This window comes from Spea bombifrons, chromosome 8 (assembly GCF_027358695.1).
Source record: "Spea bombifrons isolate aSpeBom1 chromosome 8, aSpeBom1.2.pri, whole genome shotgun sequence".
Lineage (NCBI taxonomy): Eukaryota > Metazoa > Chordata > Amphibia > Anura > Pelobatidae > Spea > Spea bombifrons.
The window spans coordinates 37,992,453-38,018,670 of record NC_071094.1 but is presented as its reverse complement, the minus strand read 5'-3'; the positions used below and the strand labels follow the sequence as shown (position 1 = coordinate 38,018,670).

General features: G+C 38.5%; 1 long non-coding RNA gene across 1 annotated transcript in view; it reads left to right on the top strand.

Moving 5' to 3' along the window:
* The first annotated feature begins 7,261 nt into the window (after window positions 1-7,261).
* LOC128503421 (uncharacterized) overlaps window positions 7,262-26,218 on the top strand; it is a 31,679-nt gene continuing 12,722 nt past the window's right edge. Inside the window, exons 1-2 of the long non-coding RNA XR_008355243.1 lie at window positions 7,262-7,364; window positions 7,874-7,916. This is a non-coding gene — a long non-coding RNA (uncharacterized LOC128503421). The remainder of the gene's footprint in view (window positions 7,365-7,873; window positions 7,917-26,218) is intronic.

Sequence of the window (26,218 nt, the reverse complement as noted above, 5' to 3'; positions counted from 1 at the left end):
GAATATAGCAGACTTGTTGGCGAACACATCAATATGGTTCCATGAAAACATACATATATAAATACACAGGTATATAAATTAAACCTATTTTCATGACTCATTTAATTATGTTCACATGTATCACATTTATCATTAAATCACAAATTTAACAAACTGACCTTGGATTTTTATGTTGTGTATTCTGAAAAAAATATTGTGGTCTCCCCAAGTTTAAAGAAGATTGCAGACATGGACCACTTTGCCCACTCCCTCTAAAGGTATATATGTTGTAACGCTATGGCTTGTGATAGCCTTATTGTCCGGTTTAGCTTGAGTTAGTATCTTTAGGAGAGGGGAAGCTCTAAGTTTGATGGATGGCATGGTTTGGTCTTCCAGGGTGCGTTCTATGTTGGTGGTTGTGTAGGAGCATGCGTGCCATTACCACCCTGGTTTTTTCATCGTGCACATTGCTTTACTTTACCTGTCTGGGGGTAAAGAGGAACTTTTTTTTTACCTGCCAGCCATAGGCTGGGGCCGAAAACGGCAATAAGTCACGTTGGTTGGGAAGAGTTGGGGGGAGTTGTGCCTTTTGGCTGCAATCCCTTCTCTAAGACTTTACTGGGTCGTCTTTTCAGGTTACCCTAGAAGGACCAGCCCTCAACAGGAGGTTAGGATTTTGTGGGATCTGCTACATAGTGCACTTGTCTCTGAGTTTATGGGTGAACTTAGAGTGAAGTGAGCTGGATGATAAACAGGTTGATGCCTGTTTTCGTATATATGTTGTTACAGACATTCACAAAATCTGAAAGACGATAAGCAATACCATAATGCAGCGCAGGACAATACATGTACAGTACAACTTCAGTTGTTTTCCTGTGTTTTTTAAATACATATTTTACGTCAGAAAATATCTATTCCAGATATTTTTAATTTTAAAATATATGACTTGTGAGTAGTGTTTTCAGGTTTTTTTTTTGCAATCTTTTAACCACATCTTGGGCAACCAGTGATTTTTTTGCTTAAAACTTTCACAACTTATTTCGAGCCAGCAATTACACTCACGTTTTCTTCCGTTCATTCTTCCTTAATGAACTTGTCACATGCAGGTATTTTAAGTACTAAAGAAAACTGATGTTGTTTTTCTCGTGGAACGATAGCGCAATGTCCTTAAAATGTAGCACTTACATTGGCACATAAGCTAACAAGTGTTGTTTTCAAGGTATCTAACAAAGGAAATCAGCTTTCAAATTAGCAAATTCCCTATAATTATAAATCCTTTTGATTGTCTAAGGTTAACCATACGTCTCAATTTCACACTAATTCTAATGCAGTGTCGTACACTAATGACTTATAAATAGAATTCCTTGCGTTTGGTAAATGCCACGGATGACATCTGGACAGAAGGCTATTTAAATAAAATTGTACGTTTTGCCTGTTGGTTGGTATGGGACATTACTGAATCCTTACAAAGATCTAATTGGCCAATTAAATCATTTTTTCAAGTGGACTAATTTATATTTTAGCATAACATTTATTAATATTATCAAACACATTTTCAGCAAGGTAATAAGTAGGCTTGTGGCGGACTGCAAATCCCGTGGCACACAGCTAAAGGAGCGGAAGGGCTGGAGGAGTTACCGTACTTCCCCATGTATAAGATGCTCCCATGTATAAGACGCACCTTAATTTTGGGGCCCCGAAATTTGAAAAACAATGTATTACATAGTTATTGAACTTAAGTTTTATTTATCATGAAATTCATATTCATCATCCTCATCACTCCCATCCATTAACTGCCCCTAAATTAACCCTTAAGACCCCATCAACCATAACTGCCCCTAAATTAACCCTAAAGACCCCATCAACCCTAACTGCCCCTAAATTAACCCTGAAGACCCCATCAACTATAACTTTACACCTTTTTTCTGCGTTGGACCAGTAAAATGTTTCACCTTCAACTAAATTAATTTAGTTAATTAATTAAGTAAATTGATCTGACATTCATTTACTACCAGAAACACGACCAGGCACAGATTGCCCATCTGGCAAACCAGGCACTTACCTTTACTGCCACTCAAGCAGCAGATCTGGTCCCGTAGTCTGCGGCCCCATGCTGCGTGTGCGCCAGAGCATAGTGTGTAACCATGTGTATTTTGCATGTATCCATATCCACATGATTTATCAGCTGCTGGCCTTAAAGTGCCAGAGTTGATTTAGATCCTCAGTCGGACCCTAAATTTCACTCTCTGGCATTGACATGATTAAGAAATTCCGTGCGCTCATATCACTGTGACATTAAATTAACATAAAATGTGTACTCACCCATGTATTACAATCCTTTTATTATCTCATATTACTCCTAACTAGTAATATGGATAATATGTTTCTGATGTCACTGAAAATCATGAAAATAATTTTAATTTACTCTTGCTAATCGCTATTTAGCCGCATGTGCCTAAATGTTACGTAGGTTGTACACACAGGGGGTTTCAATGCTAAAAATTCAATTGAAGAGAACTGGCATTGCTCGTAATGTATTAGCTGGTATGGAATAAGTTGGTTGGTTACCGACCAAAATGCATTTTGATTGCAATTGGCAAAAAAGACCTGCATCAATATGTCACAATGAATAGCAAGCCATCTGGTCACCATTCCTAAATCACAGATTACCTTCTGTGCTACTGTTCCAGCCCCGAACCACAAAAGTATTAAGCAAAGCACAGTACATTCCTTTTTTTTTATTAATAAAATAGCCTCTCCTGTCTGTTTGCCTCTGTTATTTGCATATGACAAATTACGGAACTGAAAACGGTTTTAAAAAATGACATTAATGAAACCGGTGAGCACAATAACGTTTTCTGATTTGTAAAGACAGTGATCCAATAATTGTGACAGACAGGGATACAGAGCAGTTTAGTGCCAGCCCTAGTTATACATCAAGGGTTTTCCTTTGGATAGGCACGCAGGAGGGTACCGTGCTCTTACATTTTTATATTCAAATGTACTTCTTCCAACTTGGACATTACATCTGCAACCAGCATGGGCAGAGGGATTAATGCAAGAGGTCAGTTCTTTCAGCCCTTCTTCTTCTCACCCAAGAACTGCCTTGTTTGTTTGGGCTTTCTGGCCTTTGGCTCCTACTTCTTACCTACTTACTTGGAGGCTTCAGTAGTTCCAATTCAATCAGGCCCTGATCAAATATAGTAGCTGTCCTCATGTTTGAGTGGTTTTGATGTTTGTGAAGATTCTGTAAAGGGTGAAGGTGAAAATTAAATTCTATCTCTCTTAAAATTTAGAGACATAATTAAACACTCACCCACGTCCACCAGACAAGGCAAAAGACCTGCTTTTCCCACGGAAATCTTGTAGCTCTACCACCACTGCAAGGGACTATGGGTAGTTATATGTAAATAAGACCAAACTTGGTTGGCCTTATTTACATATACCTACCCAGAATCCCTTGCTGTGGTGGTAATGCTTGGGCCCCCTAAAAACATAGAGCAAGTCCTGGTGCTGTAGATGCTTTATTGTAACATATTGGCAACTTCATTATTAACATTAGCTATACAGCTAATTAAGTGATACCTACTGGCAGTTGTGCATCCTGTCTGAAAACACTGGCCTTTGGTTAATATACCTCCTCTTGGCAGAACAGATCATTTTGTAATGGAGAAAGATTTTTTTTCCCCCTAAAGCGATTGATGTCCCAATCATGCATGTTAGTCTTGGATGAGGCTCATGTCCATGGATAAACAGTCCTACAGATAGGGTGTATCTTTTGGCACAAGACAAAGAGAAATAATTGAATCACTATGTTATCTAAAGAATAAAAAGATGACCCATACAAGAAATGACTGGGATATCTCTGGCCATTGATTCGACTACAATGAATAATAACGAATAATTAGTATATTTATTCTCAAATATATTATGTCTATTGGTGCTGCCATTAAATGATTATTTATAAATTTTCATAGCACATTATCATATATTCTACTGCACTGAAAATGAGTTTTAACTTGGATTATTAAGATCCATATCAATTGTTAAGTGTGTAGCAATCAACAGACTAATTCAATTTATTTCTATGGAATAGTATATTATTGGTTGGTAATACAGCACTTTTTTACCTTCATAAATAAGTATTTAAAATGGTCCCGGTAGTACAAAATGCAAAAGTATTGAATTCAATATAATGTCTCCCTTCCTCTGTTAGATTTAATACTGATTTTTAACAAGTTCACACCAGCTTAAAAAATATTTTTTTTTTTAGCACTACATGAGCTTCTCAACATGCATGGAAATACCTGGAAACTTTCCATAGGCAAGCCAGAGCTCTTCTTCTTTTGGAAGAGTTGCTTCTTCTGGAGGAGCAAGCCACACGTAGGGATGGGAAGTCCAGGAGAGGAGGCCTTCTACTGTATTACACAGAGCCTGGTTGCCCTACAGGTCAATTTTTTGGCTAAAAGACTGTGATCTCCCCAAACAGCCCATTGAACACTATGGAGGACTGTGCTGAACAGGCATATCTTCCATAGATTACTTCTGCCCCCCAAACTCTGAGTGAAACCCGGAGAGTTCCCAGAAATGTGCATGGATCATCAGCATAACTGGGAGCTCTCTGGCTCGCGTTACTCAGAGTCCACCCTTGAGGGTAAGGGGTCCCGTTGACGTTTCAGAACACACCCAACTTTTGCAGTGGGATGTGCCGTAATGTTGCTCCCACAACCTGGAGATTTCCTGTTGAGAAGTGTAGACAAGCAGTGTTTCACCAGGAGTTCCCAGGCGTGAGCATCAGTGACCACCGGACAACCTAAGCTTATGTAACATTAAATGACAGCCTAAAATCCGGTGACCTATAACAATAGTTTTAGAGAATTACTCGTGGCGCACACGTGTAATAACGCTTACCCCTGCCAGAGAAGTGATGACAAAATTGTTTTAGCAAATAGACCAGTGACTCAAACTCAAAGGAGAACTTTTTTGAGAAATTTCATAATATGACTGAAGAATTAATAGGTTCTATTGTATTAACTCTTAATTTAATAGCAACACAGCCCAGTAGCGCACCAAAAATCTTTAAAACACTTATTTTTCTCTTAACGTGGACTTTGTCATCCACTTTTCCGCAAGAGACAGGCCAATTTTAGGTATTCTTTATGTGTCATTCAGCAATGGTTCCAAAGCCGAACATGGAAAGAAAATCTTAATTTTTTTTCTTCCATTTCATACTGTCATATTTTCCATGTTGAGATGGCTCAGAAACTGCACTAAATTTCCAGCACAATTGTTTTATGTATTGTCTAAACCTAGAATTATTCGATGTCTTACACTAATGACATGATTCTTCTCAGGAAGGTGCCATAGCAAGGGGAGCAATTATCGGGATTTGAGTAACAATTATCGTACTTTTATCATCAAGACCACAAATGTCATTTACTGAAAGAAAAAAATAAATAAAAGTAAGACCAAAAATGGCAAATAGGTTCTCTGTTGGAATCTTTCACTTAGACTGTCATGAACATTCTGTGTTCGAATGTTGCATTTGCATTACGATTTAGTTGAATTATGGCATTGCTTAACTTCTGACAAGCTGCCACCGCAATTACTTCTGTTTTTCATAGGGAACATCATGAACACGATGGCATTTAAGTGATTCCAGCCTATAATCTACATAATGATATCCAGTAAAACCAATAACACTAACATGGATTCTTCACACTGTGTCTGTGATACTTATTTCCTATGAACATACAGCTTCACATATACGTGTACATATTTATGGAAGTCATTTAGAACATTATTCAATAATATTAATTGGCGGTAGCAGTAAATATATTAAAGGAATACTCCAGTCATCATATGTACTTTAATACGAAGGATAGCTGTGATCCCTTTAAATTATTGTTTAGTTTCTCTTTTTTTTTTCCTTTACAAATGCATGGAGGGATTCATGATTATTATTATTTATTGTTGTTTTATATAGCGCCATCAAATTCCGTAGCGATGTACAATGGGTGGACAGGACACAACAAGTAGTATGTAACATAACAAATTGACAAATTGGGCCCTGCTCAAACGAGCTTATATAACCCCTTAGCTACAAGGTTGACCACAGCACCAGCTTGACATTGGGTTCTATGGTGTATTTACCTTTGGGGTTCTCTTAGGCTCGACCTAGAGCAGCGCCCCCAGCAGTTACCCCCCACCTCTGCGGTCGCCGTCTCCATACAATGAAATGCCCAGCGTGCATGCTGAGAAATAACTCTGGTGCTGGTTCAAGAAAATGTATCAACTTCAACTAAAGACTCAAAGACTCCATTTCCAACCCCAACAATGCGACCATCGTTTCACTGAGAACAGAGAGGGTAGCGTTCGATACGTGGATATAGGAGGATTCTGTTTCTCATAGAAATGTTAAGCTTTGCTTTAAGGAAGGGTAGATTGACGTATCTTCGATATTTTACTAAGTAACATTTTTTTCCAAAGCAGTTTCCATACAAATGAATAAATAAGTTGCATAAATGCATCAATATATTTGGAGGCGGACAGGCAAAATGTAGATGCAGGTGGGTACGGAAACCTACGACAAGTGCGTATAGTCAGCTTTCGAGCCAAAGACTGTTTAACACCGCAACACCACAGCCAGGGCTCTTTATAACATCCGTCATCTTGCCAGACCCCTTGCAATAATTACAGATTGCTGGCTGGAAGACTCGGAACGAAGGGGACTTTAATTGGAAGCCTGCCTGTATCTTTAATAAGCCAAAAAGCCAACGTTGTTATGTTACCTCCATCATAATGACTTGGACCTTGTGTATGTTTGTTGAAGGTACCGAGCAGTTTTGTCAGGGAGGCTCTCTCGTTATTGTAACCGTCTTTGCAGGATGTGATACATATTGTGAAATGTACTTGAGCTATTGGTGGGGGATGGGTGAGATGGGGGTTGCAAATAACAGGAGGGGAAGGTAGGAGGATGACGTTGTTGGCAGCATTTTTATAAGACTCAGTAACTCACAGAAAGTATGGTTTTGTTTTTGTCTTTTGAGATGTAGATCAGACCACATTACTGATAAATACAGTATTGTATATTTCCTTGCCAAGTATAATACCTAAACTTCTGCTAACATCTTATTTTTTTTAAATGTCTGGTTCCTGTGGGAATCAAATGTTCGTCTGTCTGACTTCCTGAAACGGGGACTGAACCTTACTCATTAAAATTTAATTTTCCAGGGTGAGGTGAGGAACGGAATAGACGTGTCTGTGAAGACCATCCATATTTCACAATGTCAAATAAACCGATCACATTTTGTTGAAATGACCCAAAATTCCTTCAACGTGATCCTGAAGAATCCGTGACCACCTTATGGACAAAGTATGCAAAGGTGAGCTTACTACATCTGGCTGCCTTAACCATTAGCCGGAAAATGATGGATAAATGCCAAAGAAAAGTTTTAAAACAACAACAACAAAAGTAGTTATGCTGTATTTACACACATTACACATTTTAATTATTAAAGAATGCAAACTTCTCCACTATTATTATTAATAAAATGAAAACTTTACTTAGATTTTTAATAGGATGGTGTATATTTAAGAAATTGGCAACTACCAGATATATATAATTATATATATATATATAATTATATACTGTAGATATATATATATATATATATTAAAAATTATATGTATATATATATATTGACTAACTTGAAGACGTCCCTAGCATATGTAAAATATAAATTAGGAAACGCTTTGTAGACGGGACGGATTTCTACCCGGGGATCGTCATACTTAACTTGGTAATGCTGTTATACACTGGATAAAACAATTCATAAAAGACCACTGACATGAAAATCCCTTTTTTATTAAAGCATTTAAACTCTTCTTGCAGAACGAACCAAAATCTAAGACAAAAGATCGACAGTCTGCGTAATGTAAGTAAAAATGTTATTTGATGCTCTGAAAAAAATATATATATTTCAGATCTGGCTGACTTTTGGCTATGCAGAATGCGTTTAATAAAATAAATAAGACTACTTTTCCGACGGATTTTATATACTGCTAGTTCATAGCCTGATCTTTCATCAGCATCTGCTGTGGAATGTCGGTAAGTCACACAGTAATTAGAAAGCGTTTCCAGCTTAGTGATCCAATTGTCCTCTCCATTCCCTGTTGCCCATCCCTCACATTTCCGTCTGTCTTAAGTACATCAGATGATCTTCTATTCGTATTTACAGCTGGTACTATCCAACTCTCTCCCGGTCCTGTAATAAACCTTAGGAAGGTTTGCGGTATAAGAAAAAGACGTTGGATGTTTAGTTTTCATGACACACACGCACACACAGCACGGTGTCTGGGCTTCTTACTGTTGACAGCCTTGGTATAATGTTGGTTTGGTAATTAAATCAGCTCAGTGAACATCTGACCCAATAGCTTGCAGTTAATTAGTGATTCTGGAAACCCATCCAGAGGCCAGTCATTTAATTTTTTTATTTAGTTTTTACTTTGCCTGTAGGTGAAGTGGGATGAAATCATTTCGGTTTGTGCGTGCCATAACAAAAAAAAATAACTTCAAAGGAAAAAAAGAGAACCTGCCCAGCATCGATAGTCTGTAATCTGTAAATAGTGTGTTTCAGCAAGTTTTAAGAATAAGGTTTTTCACCTAGTCTATCGTACTTGTAAAATGATTTATTTAAGCAAAACTCAAACACCAGGGGCTGTACTTTCTCTCTTTGCATCATGAGATGAAATTGTTTTCCGAAGTAGTTTAAGAGAATCAGCGAAAGGGGAAGAAAATAAAATCCCTTGAAGAATTATTGTAATTAGAAAATGTTGTTTTACTCTTTTAACCATCTCCACACCGCTGCTTTTTATGACTTGTTTTGTGAAATGGAGGCTATAATTGCTAGAACTTTGGCTATTATTCTGCTAAGTTGGTAAGGGAGTTGGGAGAATTCAACTCTTCGAGTTATGGACCGGAGTCCATTACCGCTCAACACGGCCCACAAGTTATAACTACCGTTGTGGTGAAGTGGAGCTAATGTAAGGATTGAGTCTCGTAAGCCAACCACTTTGTGCCAAGGTATCCAGCCACAGCTCAGCCACTCTTGATTGCCCTATCTTATAACAGCCTATCGCACACATGGGGCGAATCTACAAATACAATAAGTGTATTAAACTAAAAGCTGCAGGTGGGAGCAATAAAGCTTTTTATATCTATACCTCTAATCAGGTCCAGGAGCAATTCACGTCTCATACAGAAGAGAGCTGCGCCATTTTTCCACTAAAGGGAAATCCTGCTAAGTAATTTTTCTTTCATGAATTCAGTATGGGTGCTACTTTATAGACAGACTATAAAAATGTGGGAGACATACAAAGCTCGATTCAATGAGCTGTCTAAAATACACACTAATGAAGAAAAAAAGAACAAACACTAAAACCTTACCCACTTAAGAGTGATTTACCTTGCAGGGCACATAGTGAAGTAATAAAGATTCAACCTCTGAAGCAAATGTAACACCGAATAATGAGTGCTTGCTTCAATTTAAAATCACTGCATGTCTAAGTAGATCTGAGCAGCCAATTGAAATCAAAGTAATTACACAATCAGGTTCAATTAAGCTAAACTAGCAATAAAAATGTGTCCAGTTCTCCTTGATATGAACTGAAACTGAAATACAACTTATACACACACATATACATCATTTAATGTATACATATTAATACCAATAATGAATCAATTTATAATTGTAAAAAGGCAGTACTTTACATGGATACATTGTAGCCAGTTTCACCAGCAAATGTTCCAACCTTCATGACATTTCATGATGTCATTACTTTCAAATTCAAGACAATTATATTAATATATTTTGTGGTGGTTGATCAGCTGAACTGATTTGGGGAGTGAAATGTTAGAAAAAAATGCCCCCTCCCCCAATATTTTCATTATTTCAATGTATTATTCATACTAAATGTTGGGCTATACATCTAAAAAACTAAAATATAGGTATCAAAGGAAAACTCTATATGGTTAAGGAAACCGTGTAAAAATGCTGAAGAAGTCTCAGTAAACAAAGGGTTAAACATTCAAATTAAAAGTCACGTTTTAGATTGTGATTATTTTCAGTGCACGTACGTGTTAATTCAGGATTTAATTCCCTTTCTATCAAGAAGGGTGACATTCTTTGAGCTAAATATACTTTAATATGGATAAATGAACCCTTTGCTGCCTGGTGAAATGTAACATGTGTAAGAATTGCGGTACAATACAGAATACTCGTTATGTAATAGCGTATGTAATTCAGCTAGCCTGAATTTAACAATAAAGTGTCTTGTACAGGGAATAGTGGTGCACTTTTTTTTTCTCCAAAAAATGCCACCAGCTAGTAAAATAATAATCAGTTTTTTTTTATATATTTGACTCTATTTCATCATGGGTTCCCTGACAGCTTTAATCTGACTGATAGCTGTACCACATGTTAAAAAGCTGGACAGCGCAACTTACACCATCATTTTGGTATGATTTTAATCCACTAAGAACTATGTTTGATACATGAAAGCCTCTTCTCCTACCAGTTCCTGCGTGTCATTCTTTTCTGTTTTGAGATTTGGGCTGTAGACTTCAGGGGAATGGGATGTCTTTGATAAGAAAAGTCAGACATCTCTACTGTGCAGGCAGTCAGCAAAATGTATCCCTGGGGTTTTTTTTAGGATCAATCACTGAACAGAAAAAAGTGACATATTCTCTGTATATTAAAAATAATTTCTTTATTCAGATATGAGAGCCATCCCTTGTACATTTAATTCCTACTCGAAACATTAAAACTCTACAGACAGCTCTCATGCAGTAAAGGCATAATCATGTTTAGAAACGTGCTGTATGTGCTCGATTATAAGACGAGTTTTTTTTCAGAGAAAGTGCTCTGAAAAATACCCCTTATCTTATATTTGAGGTCATCTTATAATCAGACCTCAAACAGAGGTCTGACTACAAGATTAAGATCCTCCTGTCTGGCTGCCGGTGGATGTCTACGAGATGCGCGCAGACAACCTCCGCTGCTGCCGGCACTTCCTCTGAGGCTTCTATATACAGTATTTCCCCAAAATACTGCATCCTTAATGTATAGCAGATAATTATTTTCATGTCCCATGCAAGAAAAATACATTTAAAACAATCCCTCTAAAAACATCATAGGCTATTTTCTTACCTATAATAATATTATACCTGGCAACATTCAGGGTTTGACCTTGGGTCTCAGGGTTTTTGTTCCTATCTCAAGGTGAAGGGGCAGATTCTCGGGGTCACACAGTCTGGAATAGATGCCTTCCCATTCTACACTGCTGTTGTTGTATATGGGAGTGCCAGTTAGTGCTTTTGTTACCACTATGTTACGGCTGATATTCCTCCTTTATTGCAGGTAACTCAATTTAACGTATCTTTAAAGTATGACAAGTCAGATATTAGACTGAAGTTTATGATTTGTTGCATAGAATCTTCGTGATGCGCTATTAAAGGGATAATATTTCAAGATTTGAAAGTTCCCGGGTATGCATATCATGACTCTATAGTTTTGAAGCCCATATGGAAGCATCCAGTTGAAGTTGGAATTTCTAGAAAAGGCATACTGAGATATGAATAAAATAATAGATAAGCTGGGTTTTATTGTTTTAAAGTATGATCCACTTGGAACATCACATTTTAAGATTTCACCAGAACACAGAAATGATTTTAACGTGGATAAGTATTAGTCGCTTTAACCCATAAAAAACATTATATATATATATATATATATGTATTAATTATGCCAGACTCTAAAAATCTAGGATGTTGGAAGATGACACATCTACTTTAATGGCTGAAATTGTGCGGCGGAATTAAATAAATATTGGCATTTCCATTTCTATTTGACTTTGGTAAAGTGAGATCTATGTAATAATTTTAGGATTGTGTTTTAAGGCTCTGTGACCACATAACTCAAGTGACCACATAACTCAAGAACTGTAATCGAATTGCATTTCATCTTTCTGTTTCCACTTTGGCTTCCATTTGATTAACCAGCCTTCCTGAGTGACTTATGGCATGAATGAAAGGATTCCTATCTGTTCCTAGTTATTTCCCGCTGATAGTATAGTTAAATACAACTTCACTTTAAAAGGTACGCTTGATGAATTTACTCTGTTGTTCCGGATTTGCTATGTGATTTTATATTCGCATTCACCTTGAATCAAATAACTTTTGAAGAACAGAATAATAAGAAATCATTCCCTGGAATACCATTAGATTTATATTAAAAAGTGATACTGTAAAAATAAAATCCTCATTTTCTATGAGTTACAGCCTAGAAACTGGTTTACCTTTACAAAGCATAAAGGTTCTTATTAGACTGTGAAAGAACCAAGGGATCTATTGTCCTGTTTGCAGCTTGCTGATCACTTCCCAGATATGTAAAACACAGCAGAATATTTATCCATATGGGATAATACTAAAAACACACTATGAAGCCGTTTGGACTATGCTCGAGAAGCCATCTTTTTTATTTTGCCATTTGATATATATCGGAAAAAACTCAGCGACAATAAAAAAAATAGCAGAGATTACTTTGGAAAGGAAAACCTCAAATTAAATTCAAATGCTAAAATTATTCAAACCCAAAGTGCTGTTTAAAGAATCGATGGGGCCGCAGAATTCCAATAATGGAAATTCACATGGTGGAGAAAGAAGGGATTGACCATGTTTAATGGCAGAATCACCATACAAATATGTTTTTAATTGTAACAGCAGACAGGCAGGGGACGTCTGACATCTTCGGGCCCATGGGGCATGTAAAGCTAAGTGGCCTCCCACCCCCCCCACCGCGTAACAAACATACAAACACAGAGAGACATACATTTACACACACAGTCGCACTTACACTTGTACCTTGTTTTGAGCCATTCACATGAGGTCCGTAACATTTCCTCTGCAAGCAAGCCTGTTTGGAGAATTATGACCAGCCCAGGGGGCAGTTGCCCCGGTGTTTCCCCTGGATGAGCTTGCCATTGGTGACTGAATATTTCAGCAGGATAGAAGCCACCAATAGGATCAGCATTTTTTATAAATTAAAAATCAGTTTTTCATGTTAAGGGGTTAAGACTTAAAACACATGAATATATATGTCCTGCGTTCCAAATGCAGGTAATATCAAATGTTATTTATTAAATAAAATAGATCCAAAGAACCATGGGGGGGGGCAGCAATAACCATCATCCATCTCTTTGGCACCCAAAGGGTGCAACCTGTAATAAAGATGTTTAATGCTTACCTTTATATGTCCATCCAACGAAGTAAATTGAAGCCTGCAAGATGTCACCTTTAGCCCATTCCGTTTAGACTACACTAGAGTATCGATTTTTTAGTTACTGGTAAGATAGCTATGGAGGCTGTCCCAACCTCAAGGGACATATCTGATCTCCTCAACTGGTCCATGGATCAGAGGGGAACCAGGGACCCTGAATGCCCCAAAAAGGTGATCTGCCCCATTCATGGTACAATCGACCCCCTAGGTCCTACTGTCCCCTAGGCCTAGTTAGTCTATGCCTGAATAATAAGCCAACTAGTACAACATACTGAGCACAAGATACTTTCTAAAAAAAATTGTCAAACAGAAAGCACCACTTGTCATTCCCAATTCTCTTTGTGCGTTCACCATCCTATGATGATATGATTTCTCTTCTGTGTTGATGAACAGACTGCATGCTGTCTCCCTTGTTTCCACCATCTGAAAATCTTTGGTCTTCTTCTTACATTGTGATTCTTACGCGCCCCTCTGGCTTAGTCCCATATGTGCGCGAGGCATCTGGTTTCTCGACGCTGTATGGTCTCTCGTTCTTGTCATCCCTTTCAAGTTTTCTATGTTACCAGCTGAAAAAAATAAAAGAAACTCAGTAAGAATGCGTGGTCCCTGTGGAAATGGTTAAGTTTAGATTTAGTGAACTCATTGCCTGTTGCTCACTACAAGTTCTAGTTTTATTAACCCCTACAGGTTTAACATTTACTGTCTTCGCGCAGTTCAGCCGATGCCAGCAGTTTTGCGAATTCAAGGACGGCGAAGATCAAACGGAACACTCCAGACACTCCTCTGTTGGTATTTTCATTCTCCTGTTTTTGTTTTGTCTCTACAGACTCGTATCCTGTTGATTGTAAGTTCTTTTATGAGATGCAGGTGGTATTGTACATAATATTTTAGTACCGCCGATATTCTCTAGGGCTGGGTTAGATTCCTAGGCTTCGCTGTTATTATCTCTTTATCCCAAAAGTATTGGTCTAAAGCCTCCTATGGGTAAATTCTAGTTTATTCAGTCACCCACGGTTGATGACCATTTATTCAGAGCAATCATATTTGTCCAAGGGTTTAAAAGGCCTAAATATTCGGATTGTCAGATGCAGAGCAGAATTCAGTTTAGAGCAAAAACTAGGTTATGGAAGTGATTTTTTTCAATGTGTTATTCCAGGAGCCAGGCTGCACTATATTGTTAAAAAATAATGTATATTGTTCACATTGTCAATGGATCTGGCCACTAAAATAGGTTTTATATTATTCAGTGCAACAAAGGAGAGTTGAAACGGTGCTTATAGAAACATATCTCAATGTTTTTATATCTTCTTTGAAGAAATGTCCATCCTTTCTGTTGAGTTCTGTGCCCATTCAACATTTTAAAATGCAAAGTCAGGTACTCGCCGTTAAGGGTTACGAAGCTCACAATTCATATAATAAGATTCTGTTCAAATTTTTCATTGACTTACAACCTGACGTGACCCATCTTTCTGTCCATTTTACCGGTAAGAATTCCTTTCTGTCAGTCACATCGCCAATTACCTTCTTTCTGTGGTGTAGACCCATGGATAGGACTTTGCAACTTGTTGTATGTTCTAATGGGTAGACTACCATCTTGGCAGTCTACCCATTAAGCTAGAACATGTAGATATTTTTGGTGAAACAGGAATGTGGTGACAGTCATGGGAAAGGTAAAAAGGTGAAAAACGGTATCACTAACTACTGGGGACTTAACTCAGGAGCCCAACTTGAGGAAAACATGCAGTGCCACATTTCCTTCAAGCATCCCTCAAGGTTTCGATGAAGACCAAGGCGAGTTGTACCCCCAGTTTTCACCAGTCTGGCTCAGCATTGGTACTCGTGGTGAGGATTCTGCTTTAGAACCAGTAAAAAAGTGATTTTAAACCTTTTCACATAGGGCATCTGTCTGACATCAGCCCTGGCTAGTACCACACCTGAGACGTCTGACATCCGAGAATTGACGGAACCAAGGCCACCTATGTAAAACCTTATATAAGTTTTTCTGCTCTTCTACTTTAATTCTTAAAAAAAATGTCGGGAGTTCCCCTTTAAAGGTAATGATACTTTATTATCACATCTCCTAATATCCTCTACAAGGTAAGATCATTTCAACATCTAGTTACTACACAGCATTTCACCTTTTTAAAAAAATCAATTAATATATGCAGCCATTCCCGTTTACGGTAAATTATTGTTGCATATATTACCGTGTCCTAGAGGGTAAACATGGCATGTGAAACATACTGTTAAAACATCACTAACAATCAGCGTCTCTCCTATCTCTGGCAGAGGGAATTTCAGGACCTGCTTCTCTTGTGCCTCAGGATAGACAGGCCAGATTGGGATCGTATATATAAATATTTCACTACCGACTGTGTTTAGTTTAACGGTGTTCTGCATATTTTTAAGATATTAAAGTTGAATACCAAAGATAACCACCAAGAGCAGCAGGATCACAAATGGAATAAATACTCATTCTAATTGTTTTAATTAAAATCTTGCTTTTTTTTTTTTTTAAACATTTCAACGTTAAATGTCTTACAAAAATGGGGCCTAAGCCTGAGAAGCGCCACCAGTCAACAACATCCGCCAATGCCACGTCCTTCTTCAGAGCTCCGGGATGTGATGTCATATCCTGGGCCTCCATATTGTAAATGCACACAATGCCTTTGGACGCATCGTCCATAGTGGTAATGGGCCGGTTATAATGTTAAAAATACACCCCCTCAAAAAAAAAAAAACTCAATTCCCCTCCCACCTTCATACAAGTTTAATGTGTTTGGAGGTAGCCCTGCCCAAGCATGTGACTTTCCCAACCCATATGAGTGGCTAGCCCTCGCGAAGCCACTCCCCCCTCAAAGTAGGGCTCCAGATAGCCGGAGCTTCCAAGTTTCTAGGTACGAACATATCTCATCGTAAACAAGTATAAGAAGGGGTTAAATTCTGTAGTCATGCTGAATAAATAAAATATAAGATAAAAACATAAACAGGAATGGTGTCCTTTTTTTGTACCTCTGCTCTCGAGGGGTACAACTCCCATCACCCTCCTCATCAGTCTGAGAGTGATGAGAGTTGACTATATGTTATACTTTAACTATATATATATATTGCAAATCCCTCTGCTAAATACCCAGTGGCTTTGTTTTTTTTTTTCCAGTCACCGCAGGGTGACACTCCTTCTCACAAAACTATTTTATCACAGTAATTGAGGACAGATCGACGTGCCGCAGATGTGTCTCCCTCACCTGCTTTACATTAGACTTTATTGCAGAGCGCAGGCTCTGGGTAACCATTACTGTACGTCACCGTGACCGTACTTTTACGCCTGTTTACTGTATAACTTTGTTAACGAATATGATTATGAAACATGTCTGAGGGATATCACATGTATACCATTAGCCCCGCATGTATACAATTATTCAATAGCCGCATTTTGTTTGTGACCCTAGTGACCTTTTTTTTATTGATTAAAAAAAAAAAAAAAACTTTGTTATTTTTCTCCCGGCCTGGAGCAAATATAATAATATTTCTGTGACATTAGTTAGTTAATTACATCTCATTTGTAATGACATCACCACAGGCATTTATTACCTGCTCTCTGCGTTCATTCGGTTATCCCAGCGGACATATTTTCGTCGTTATGTTAAGAATGTTCAGCATTACCTGAGACGAAATACACAATTGCTTTGGGTCACAAGAATGTTACCAGGTCCCGGCCTTTAACAAATTATGTTATTTCATGGAAATGCGATCTTTATCAAAAAATGGAAAAAGGGTAATTTAAAATAAAAAATGAATAAATGAGTAATCATGTTATGGGTGGAAAACACAATCCCAATTTGATAAACTGTGCCTTAAATGTGCTTAAAATGAGGCCACTGGTACTGAGGAGGTTAATTTGCAGGTTCAATAAAATGTTCGATAGCTGTTTCGCTTTCCACGGAGTGTGAAAATTAATATAAATGGAACACAGAAGAAAACAATCCTGCATTTGCCAATACAGTCTTAACAATTGGGCTCGTATCCCAGTTGCCAGTTGTCCTGGCCTCCATTTGTGGCACTGCTGGGACTTTGTATGCATAATGTATGTTTGAGTCATAATGATGTCATATCTTTATGTAAGCACATCTACATGCGATGCAATGGGTAGGTTACCCAGAGCTCTCCCTAAGGGTGGAAAGTTGGGGTGATAAAATGTCACCCCCCCCAGCCTAGAAAAGAAAGAAACTGACCTGGAGACCCAAGGAAGCAGGGCTTCATTCTGAGACTCCGGGTCAAGCCTGAAGAGTTCCCACCCTGGAAGTGGAAATATAGATTTGAGTGAGTACTCAAACAATGCTTAATTGTTACTTCGAATTATCAATTACTTTCATACATAAAAGGACATAAAAGAAAGCTGAGCTAGAAATAAATCATCAGCAACATTGCCAGTTGGTTATTATGGGAATAGTAGCCGTAACTATAGATTGGGCTTTAGGGTAGAGCCCTGTGCGGGACTGCTTTTTCAATCCCGATCCCGCTGATATTTTTGTCCAATCCCGTCTGCTCCCGCAATGTGGGTGTTCCAATCCCGCCCACTCCCACCACATTTGTGGCCAATCACACCCACCTCCTTACCTGAACTTCCCTCGAGTTGCTCCCTCACAGCGTCTCTTCTCTTGTTCTGCCCAGGAACAAGGCGGAGTGACGGGAAGTGATGTTCCGGACTGCGCGGGATTACCGGGACCCGCAGGTACAGTGCCTGACCGCCCGCTACCCGCCCGCAGCACCAGCAAGACTGCCCGCGCCCGCAAGTTTTTTGGCGGGTCCCGTGGGACCCGCCTCCCAATGCGACTGCTACTTTGGGGGGTATCTTAGGTCTACCAATACAGTCCGCTACTTTGGGGGGTATCTTAGGTCTACAGTACAAACACTAACTTTTGTTGACTGTATCTACAAAAATATTCATCCAGCCATATTGCTAGCTGAACTTCATGGCAATTGTTATTTATAGACTGGGGTTGTTTTGGCCGACATTACACACTAACTTTTTTGGCGTTGACTGCAGCTCTCGTGATATCCAGCTAGCCATTACTGGCCAAAGACCGTAGAAATTGTAGACTGGGGTAGCCATGCGCGAGTACATGCTGGACTATTAGCTACCACTTACTGTGGCCATATCATTTTTCTATGTAATGGCTAACTTCTCGAAGGTAGGCAATGGGGAGGAAGTATTGGGGGAAAAGTAAGGAGCATATACCCCCCGGAACAAGAATAAAAAAAAGGTTCCTAGGTCTTTAATACATCAGTCCAATATTTTTTTCATGTCAATGTTAATTTTATCTGGCCTGTATTAGCAGAAGCAAGTCAGATACAAGCAGATGGCTGTCACATTTCGCATTTCTGTATAGGGAATTAATTGATACGTTTATGCCTCACGAATGCAACATAGCACAAAGTGCCAAAATCCATCAGTTGCATGAAATTCTTCAGAGATTTATTCTTTTCTATTTAAAGCAAGAGTAAATAAATATAGCGTATCTTAGGGAACAGCATGAAAAAAAATAAATCTTTAATAAACTAACTCAGTTGCCTTTTCTGCTATTTTCTTTCTTGTGATAAAAAAAAAATAGGTGAAATATTAATTTTATTAAAATTATTCGTTTTAATGTTATTTCTCAAGTCTCAGTGAATGTATATAAATAAATAATTTTGAGGAGATTACTGGGTTTTTTTTTTTTAAATTTAAATGTTTATTTCAGCTGAATAATTTAACTTGAAAAACTAGAGTTTGACACCACTGAAATTTCAGTGTTACCCAGTGGAAAAAAACAGTAATTTCTACGCTAAGCCATGGGAAACACTATTCTGAAAGGAGTGTCGTTCAAAGGCATAAAACAGAATATAAGATATAGAAAATACTTTCCTTACAGTTGCGGGGATTTCAATGAAAAAAAGTGCAATTATTTATTTATGGGAATATATTTTTTGAATAAACTATGACAACATCTTAATAGCGTTGGCCTACTTCAAGTGCTAGTTTGTGAACACAATGCTAAAATAAGGATTGAATAACTGCGCACATTTTTACACTATTGCTGCCAATTTATAACATAGAGTAAAAGCTTAACCCATTAAATTATTGTCTAGCTCTGTTTCCATAGATACATAGAGAGTGATGGCAGAAAAGAACCAATTATCCCGTTGAGGCTTCCTTTTTAAAATTCTTTAGGATAGCTTTAGACACATGCCAAGCTTCTTCAAATCCTTTAAAGTGTTTGACGTACCTAGGCTAGGGCTCCGGGATAAGACATCACATGCTAGTGTTCAGCAGTGGCACGGAGAGGGCCACTGGTGACACTGCCTTGGCTTAGGCGTAGGGCAGTATCAAAGGTAAATACACCACCGGCTAAGACCACAGGCGGACTGGCCCATGAGCCATGGGGTGAAGAGACACGTAAGGTAAAGTTGTGAGGGAAAAGAGAAGGGGAGGAAGGGAATGAGTGAGTGAGAGGTTAACGGAGGGGGTGAGTATGTATGGTAGGGTGAGTGTGGATGTATACGTGTGTGTGTGTTAGCATGCATGTTTACGTGTAAGTGTGTGAGTATGAATGCGTACGTGTTGGTGTGTTAGCATGAATGAGTATGTGTAAATGTATGTTAATACAAATATGTAAGTGTGTGTGCTAGCTGTGCGTGTAATTGTGTGTTATTGAGTATGTGTTAGTATAAGTATGTGTGTGTGTTAGCGAGTGTGTGCATAAATATATGTGCCAGTGCATATGTGAGTTAGCAGGGGGTCACTTGGCTTTTCTTGCCCCTGGGCCAGTTACCAGTTAAGACATATCTGGGATCATACAATGGATAGAAAAAATTAGGCTTATTAAGTATGGTTAAGAGGGTGCTTCAGAACTTCTTCAATGATGTTAATAGTCTGGGGGGCACCATATATTTATGGAATTGTACCAAAAAGTGCTCTATTATTTAAAAGGACACAGAGTTTAATATGTTTCTTGTGTTATGCTGTGAGAAAAAAGATCAATGTAATCAGTCAGCAACATTTTTGGAAACGTGTCCTTGAATGCATTGAATGTATCTTCTGAATGCTATCTAAGTAAATAGGCAGTACGAAAATATCTATAATAGTATCGGTTTTCAATCGTAAAGAAATCTGTCAAATAATAAGATAGTAAAAGAGTTACAAATGGCTCATCTGCCAATAGCTATTAGAATCCATAGACAGACATCCCAGAGAAGCGGCCTTTTAGTATTCTTCGAAGAACACAATAGGAAATACCTTGGTTTTAAATACAGGAGATTGATGTTTGAGACCCAGAGCTCCGAGCGACCTTTAAAAAAAAGTGCTTTTATTTCTCTTTCGACAAAATCTTAAAGGTTCTAAGGACAGTGGATCAATGTGACAGCAACCCGTTAGAACAAAATGTATAATGGAAAGAGAGGGAGAGAACGGTAAATACAGCATATACTGTATTCACAATGCATTGCACAGTGCTTGGTTGATGGCTATTGGGTAATATATCTCCAGCTCCATCATATAAACAGTTTATGTTCTACTGAACACATAAAGTTTTATAAAAAAAAAGACACAGAAACAGAGGATCTGACAGCTGAAAAGACCCATTCGGCCCATCTAGCCTTCCCATCATTCCCAGCCGTTAGGACTCAGACCTTAATCAGTCCTTGGTCTTCCGGAGCCATATGCCTACCCCATGTAGGTTACTGTATTAACCTCTACCACATCTGTCAGCAGGCTGTTCCACTTATCTACCACCCTCTCAGTAAAGTAAAACTTTCTTACGTTACATCTAAAGATTTTCCATTTGTGCAGCAAATCGGTTAACATTTTTGCTCTGGAAGCTAGAAAAATAGCCAATATTGAATAGATATTAAAATTATATGTAACTTTGATGGCTATTTCAACAACAGCCACCTGCTTGAGAATGTTTGGGAACACTTTCTAAAGGTTTCTTATAAAGGCAGCTAATTATAATGGGTTTATTTTGTAATCACACCAGTTTCATGCTAAAGAAAATTAAATTGCATACCTTCTGTAACAGATAACAATAACCTAGTAGCGTGAGTCTGATTTTTACATTTTTTTGTTTCTTTCTCTGATTCTGGCATATTTCCATCAGTTCGCAGTAATTTTGGTAATTGTATAATATTTATGCAGCAGGGAGAGGTCAGCCATCTGTGGACTTTGAATATTGTTTCTGCGTTTTTGGCTCATTTTCCCTAATATATAAACATTTCATGCATCCTCCAACTGGTTTTTAAAATTTATTTTGTTTTACAAGGGACATAAGTCAGGAGAAAAAAAGGCATATTCAGATCTGGTTTCTGTTAAATTAACAGACTCATTATAGACACTATATGTGCACAAATTATAATGGAACTCTAACGTTAAAATGTATTCTCTATGCAGTCTGCCTAATAAATATTGAAGTTAATCTTTTTATTTACTGAATGCCGTTGTCCGACCTGGAGTTTTATTTGCAGTAAGACATCTGTGAACCAAGTCTGCTTTGACCGTGCGCATTTATAAAAGCATGTGTAGTTGGTGATGTTGTGGTCCATATGGTTGGCTTTACATTGAAGAGCGTTTTGGCCACCAGTACCCACCATTCCTCTACAATGGATGAGGTGGGTCCTTGGTCTTATCTTCGATTCAGAATATCCATATGCTTAGCCCATGCGTGTTTAACTTCCCTTACTGTATTAACCTCTACAACTTCTGCTGGGAAGCAGTTCCACTTATCTGCCACTTCCTTAGATGTGAGCCTCTGACCCCTCTAGTTTTAGATTATGTAGTCCACACGTGCCTGATATTCCTTTACTTATGATGTCCTACTTGCAACCTTGCGACCTAATGTCACCTTTATTGAGAACCTCCCATGGTAAGGAAACCATTGCTGGATCATTGTTCCCACTTTGTTTAATAGCTTATTTTTTTTGTATTATTTTTATCATGTTTAACAATGATATCATGAAAATAAAATAAATGGCCTTTTGCAAATGAAATGAAAACCTTGGATTGAAAAATAAAAGAGCTTCTCAAATGATATTGTGTTGTCCACTCTTTTTTGGAGATAACCAGTAAAGATAGAAGTATGGATGTTGTCACTCGAGAGGGACAAAGAATTCTCTGCTTGGGTTTTTTAGCGGTATTCTACTAAACAATTGTTTCATCATATTATTTGAAACAACCAAAATGTTCAAAAATATAATCAAACCAGGATGCGCCTCAGAAAAGCAAAGCAGATTATATCAAGTTACATCCTCCTAGGTATCTAAGATATTCCATTTCAAGTCGCCCTGTTCCCACATCATTCTCCAAGTCTCCAAGTCCTACATTCTGCTCTTGGGGTCTGCCTGCTTATACTTCCAGTAGATTATTCAACTTGTATGGCAACGTTGCTAATACTAATTCTCTCTAAAGTATAAGTTGTAAAACAAGAAGCGCGTTATGCTTAGTTTTGTACTTGGGCCAGAGAAGTTGTCTCATGTTTGTGGTCTCCATATCACGTCCATAAAAATCTAAAGATCATGTCTGATTTTTTCCCCAAACTGTATAACTAATGGGAATTATAAACCAATTTACAGGACATCCTAGATGCCTTGTTGGTTAATGGAGATAAAAGAGTTCACCCTAAGTTAAAAGCTTTAATCTTCTTTATGATGTATAAGTAGAGACCTAACCCACTTAGCATGGGGCAAGGAAGAAGTTTGCTTGGCTTGTTGCCGATTTTGTCAGCTGAAGGACCAAATGACAAAAGCATTCAAAGACTTGACACTCCCACCTTTATTAGCCCACCGGTACTTTAGTAATATGATTCTTATGCGGGGTCATAAACTCAGACCACCCCACCTTCCCCCGAGGGATGTATTACTGTATGGGTGTGTGTTGCATCTGCAGGGATGATTAATCCTTTTTTTTGTATTTTTTATTCATTTTCACAGATGTTATATATCTACGTTAAAAATAAAACAAAGCATAACATAGAACCCTGGCAAAGTGAATTACATCAAAGGCCCAGAAAAAATGTTGTGCTCCTGATCATTTCTGAGTGATTCAGATGATGATTCATGTGTTACTATAATTTTACTGGTTTTGGTTTAATCATAAAAGGATGGTTTGTCGTTATGTGTTGTGATTGGGTCAGAGAAAATGAAAACAAATGCTGGGTTTTAAAGGGACAGCGAAATGTCCCTGACACCCTCTCTAAAGAAGAATGCTTATTAAAGTACTCCTTGAGTAATCCTTCCAAAACGTAATAAAATTAAAACACTTACCTGAAACCGAAGAGGCTGCCCTGCAGCAGCAGCTGCCCACCTCCTCGAGGGGCTGACTATTGTTGCTACTGATTGGCTGCTTGAAAGTGCCCCCATTGCAATCAATGCAGGCACTTTCCACACATGCCCACGGGTGCCTGAACAGACTGTAGAACCCAGTGTTTACCCAAGTAAGTATATCACATTCATGTCGCTGCGGTGTGTGGAAATGCAGAATCCTCCCATGCATTTGCTAGACGGACCACATGAAATAATAAAAAGAACCACATAGCTAACTTTTATATATTAAAATGCATTTAACCCCTTTGAGACTGAGACTTTTTCCTAACCTAAGGACCAGAGTTCTTTTGTCATTTTTACCATGATTCTCCTTTTCCATATTTGATGAACCCACACAAACTATACATCATCCTCCATAGCCTGCATTGCTGATCGCAACATGTGCAATCAGCCAGCAGGGGGAGCAATTGGAGATCCATGCAGGGTCTAGACAGAGCCTGCTGACTCCCTCCTGTCCTTCAGTGATCTTCCAGTAGGTGTCAAAATGTATACCTACTGGAACAGATAACCCAGTCATGTAATCGGGTATTCCTTGTATTAACGGTGGTATACACCATTAAACACGCTGTTACACACAGAGGAGAGTCCAGGCTGTCGATAGAGAGCTTGATCTTCTGTGTAGCAGCAGGAAAATGTCCCTGTGGCTGCAATAAAGCCGGTATGTGCCGGTATGTCCTAACGGGTGTCTTGGCAGAGCTTTTAAGGACGTACCTGTACATCCTAAGGGGGGCGAACGGGTTAACATATCATGTGTTAAAAACGCCTTCTCTTTACAGTCTTTATTGTGTTTCCATTACAACTTCCTAACCAAGAAGTGTTCTCCCCCAACAAATTGCTTTGAATCCATACATTTCCAGCTGTCATTTTTAATTGATCATTTTCATTGTCCGCCTCTTGTAATAACGCTATCTGCAAATGCTCTATAAAAAATGTAATGGAAAGGTGATGCTGTGGATGCATTGTAGTGGAAAGTAAGATTGAGATCGTTTTGATTCAAGGGGTGTACAGATATATATTAAAGGGACAGTTTATGGTCCCTGACACCCCCTCGCATATTAAAGTATTCTTTTATTCTGTGAGTTCATTCTCTATAATAAAAATACAAATGAAAGCACTTACCTGACGTAGAAGCAGCAGCAGTCCTCCTCCTCTGTGGTCTAATAATTTTTGCTATTGATTGCCTGTTTGAAGACAACCAATCAGCGGTAGGAAAATACGGTACGCTCATTAAAGGTAAGTATATAACATACAGAGAGAGCCGTGCATCTCCCGCATGGAAAATAGCCAGGTGCAAACAAATAATCAAATGAATTTAGAAGGAGATTGCAACCCCCCCCCCGATTCCACTCACAGAATAAATCTAGAACAAAAATAGGAGACAACCTTCCTCTGCAAAAAACTAAACGCCCATTCCCTACTTCAGCATCATATTGCTAGTATCACGCTAGGCACACGTGAGTGAGGTGGCCCACGTATGGGCTAAGACTTTAGACCTCAAAATTTTAAGAAAATAAATACATTGAGAATCAAAAGCAGTTTAATAGTCTGTCCTATGGTGCATCCCAATAAGGAACGTCTTAAGTTTTAGCTCTCTTGTGCCATTACAGAGGAAAGCTCTTAATTAATAGGTCATTCTGGTCTCACCTACAAGGCCAGTCCAGAACTGAAACTCAATGAAAGTTTCCCTGGCACAAGAGAACCAACAACCCCAGACATGTGTTTTTGCCTTCATGGGCCTCATCAGCAGGGAACGGTTGTTCGCAAACTTTTTTGTATGTAATATCACCCCAAATCTAAGGAGCCCGCTCCCACGACCCGGAGGATTTGATTGTCGACCCGGAGAGTTCCCGGTTATGGTTATACATCAATTAAGAATTTGTTCTTTGAAGCCCCAAGGTTGCTCCCAGGCCTAGGTTCTGGCCTTGGGTCATACAGAGCACTGTTTGTTGACAACTGCTTATAAATGCAACAAGTACCTTTGTATCCTTCTTGGCACTTTTGATTTTTTTTTTACCTATCGCTAACCCCAGCCATTGGATGGATGTGGCTGAAACGCGTTGCATTTGGATGTAGATTCGGTTTTTGAACTAAGGTTTCTCTTGGCCCTATTGTTTCTCCATACCTAATCAAATGAGTTATTCAAACTTACACACCATCAAAGACAACATTGTCTACATATGTAAAGTTTAAACAAACTTTAACATTAAGGTATTGAGTACCGGCATATTTGTTTAAATTATTTGATATTTAACGCTGTCCATTTTCATATGTGTTTGCCTATCACTAACCCCAGCCTTTGGATGGCAGCGTAAAACGGCTGGGCCATTAATGGCACTTTTGTTTTTGGTCTCATGTGCCACTTGCTTGTGCACTTTGCACTGTGCGCATGTGCCTATTAAAAACATTTTGATTGGATTGATTTTATCAGAAATCAAAATTTTCACTGAAAGTGGCCAGTGTGGAGCCGAATCCCTTGAAAATTGCTTTTTTGTTTGGTGAGAGGGGTACGATAGACCTTTGCAAGTGGTCCTCTCCATCAGATGTCTCCA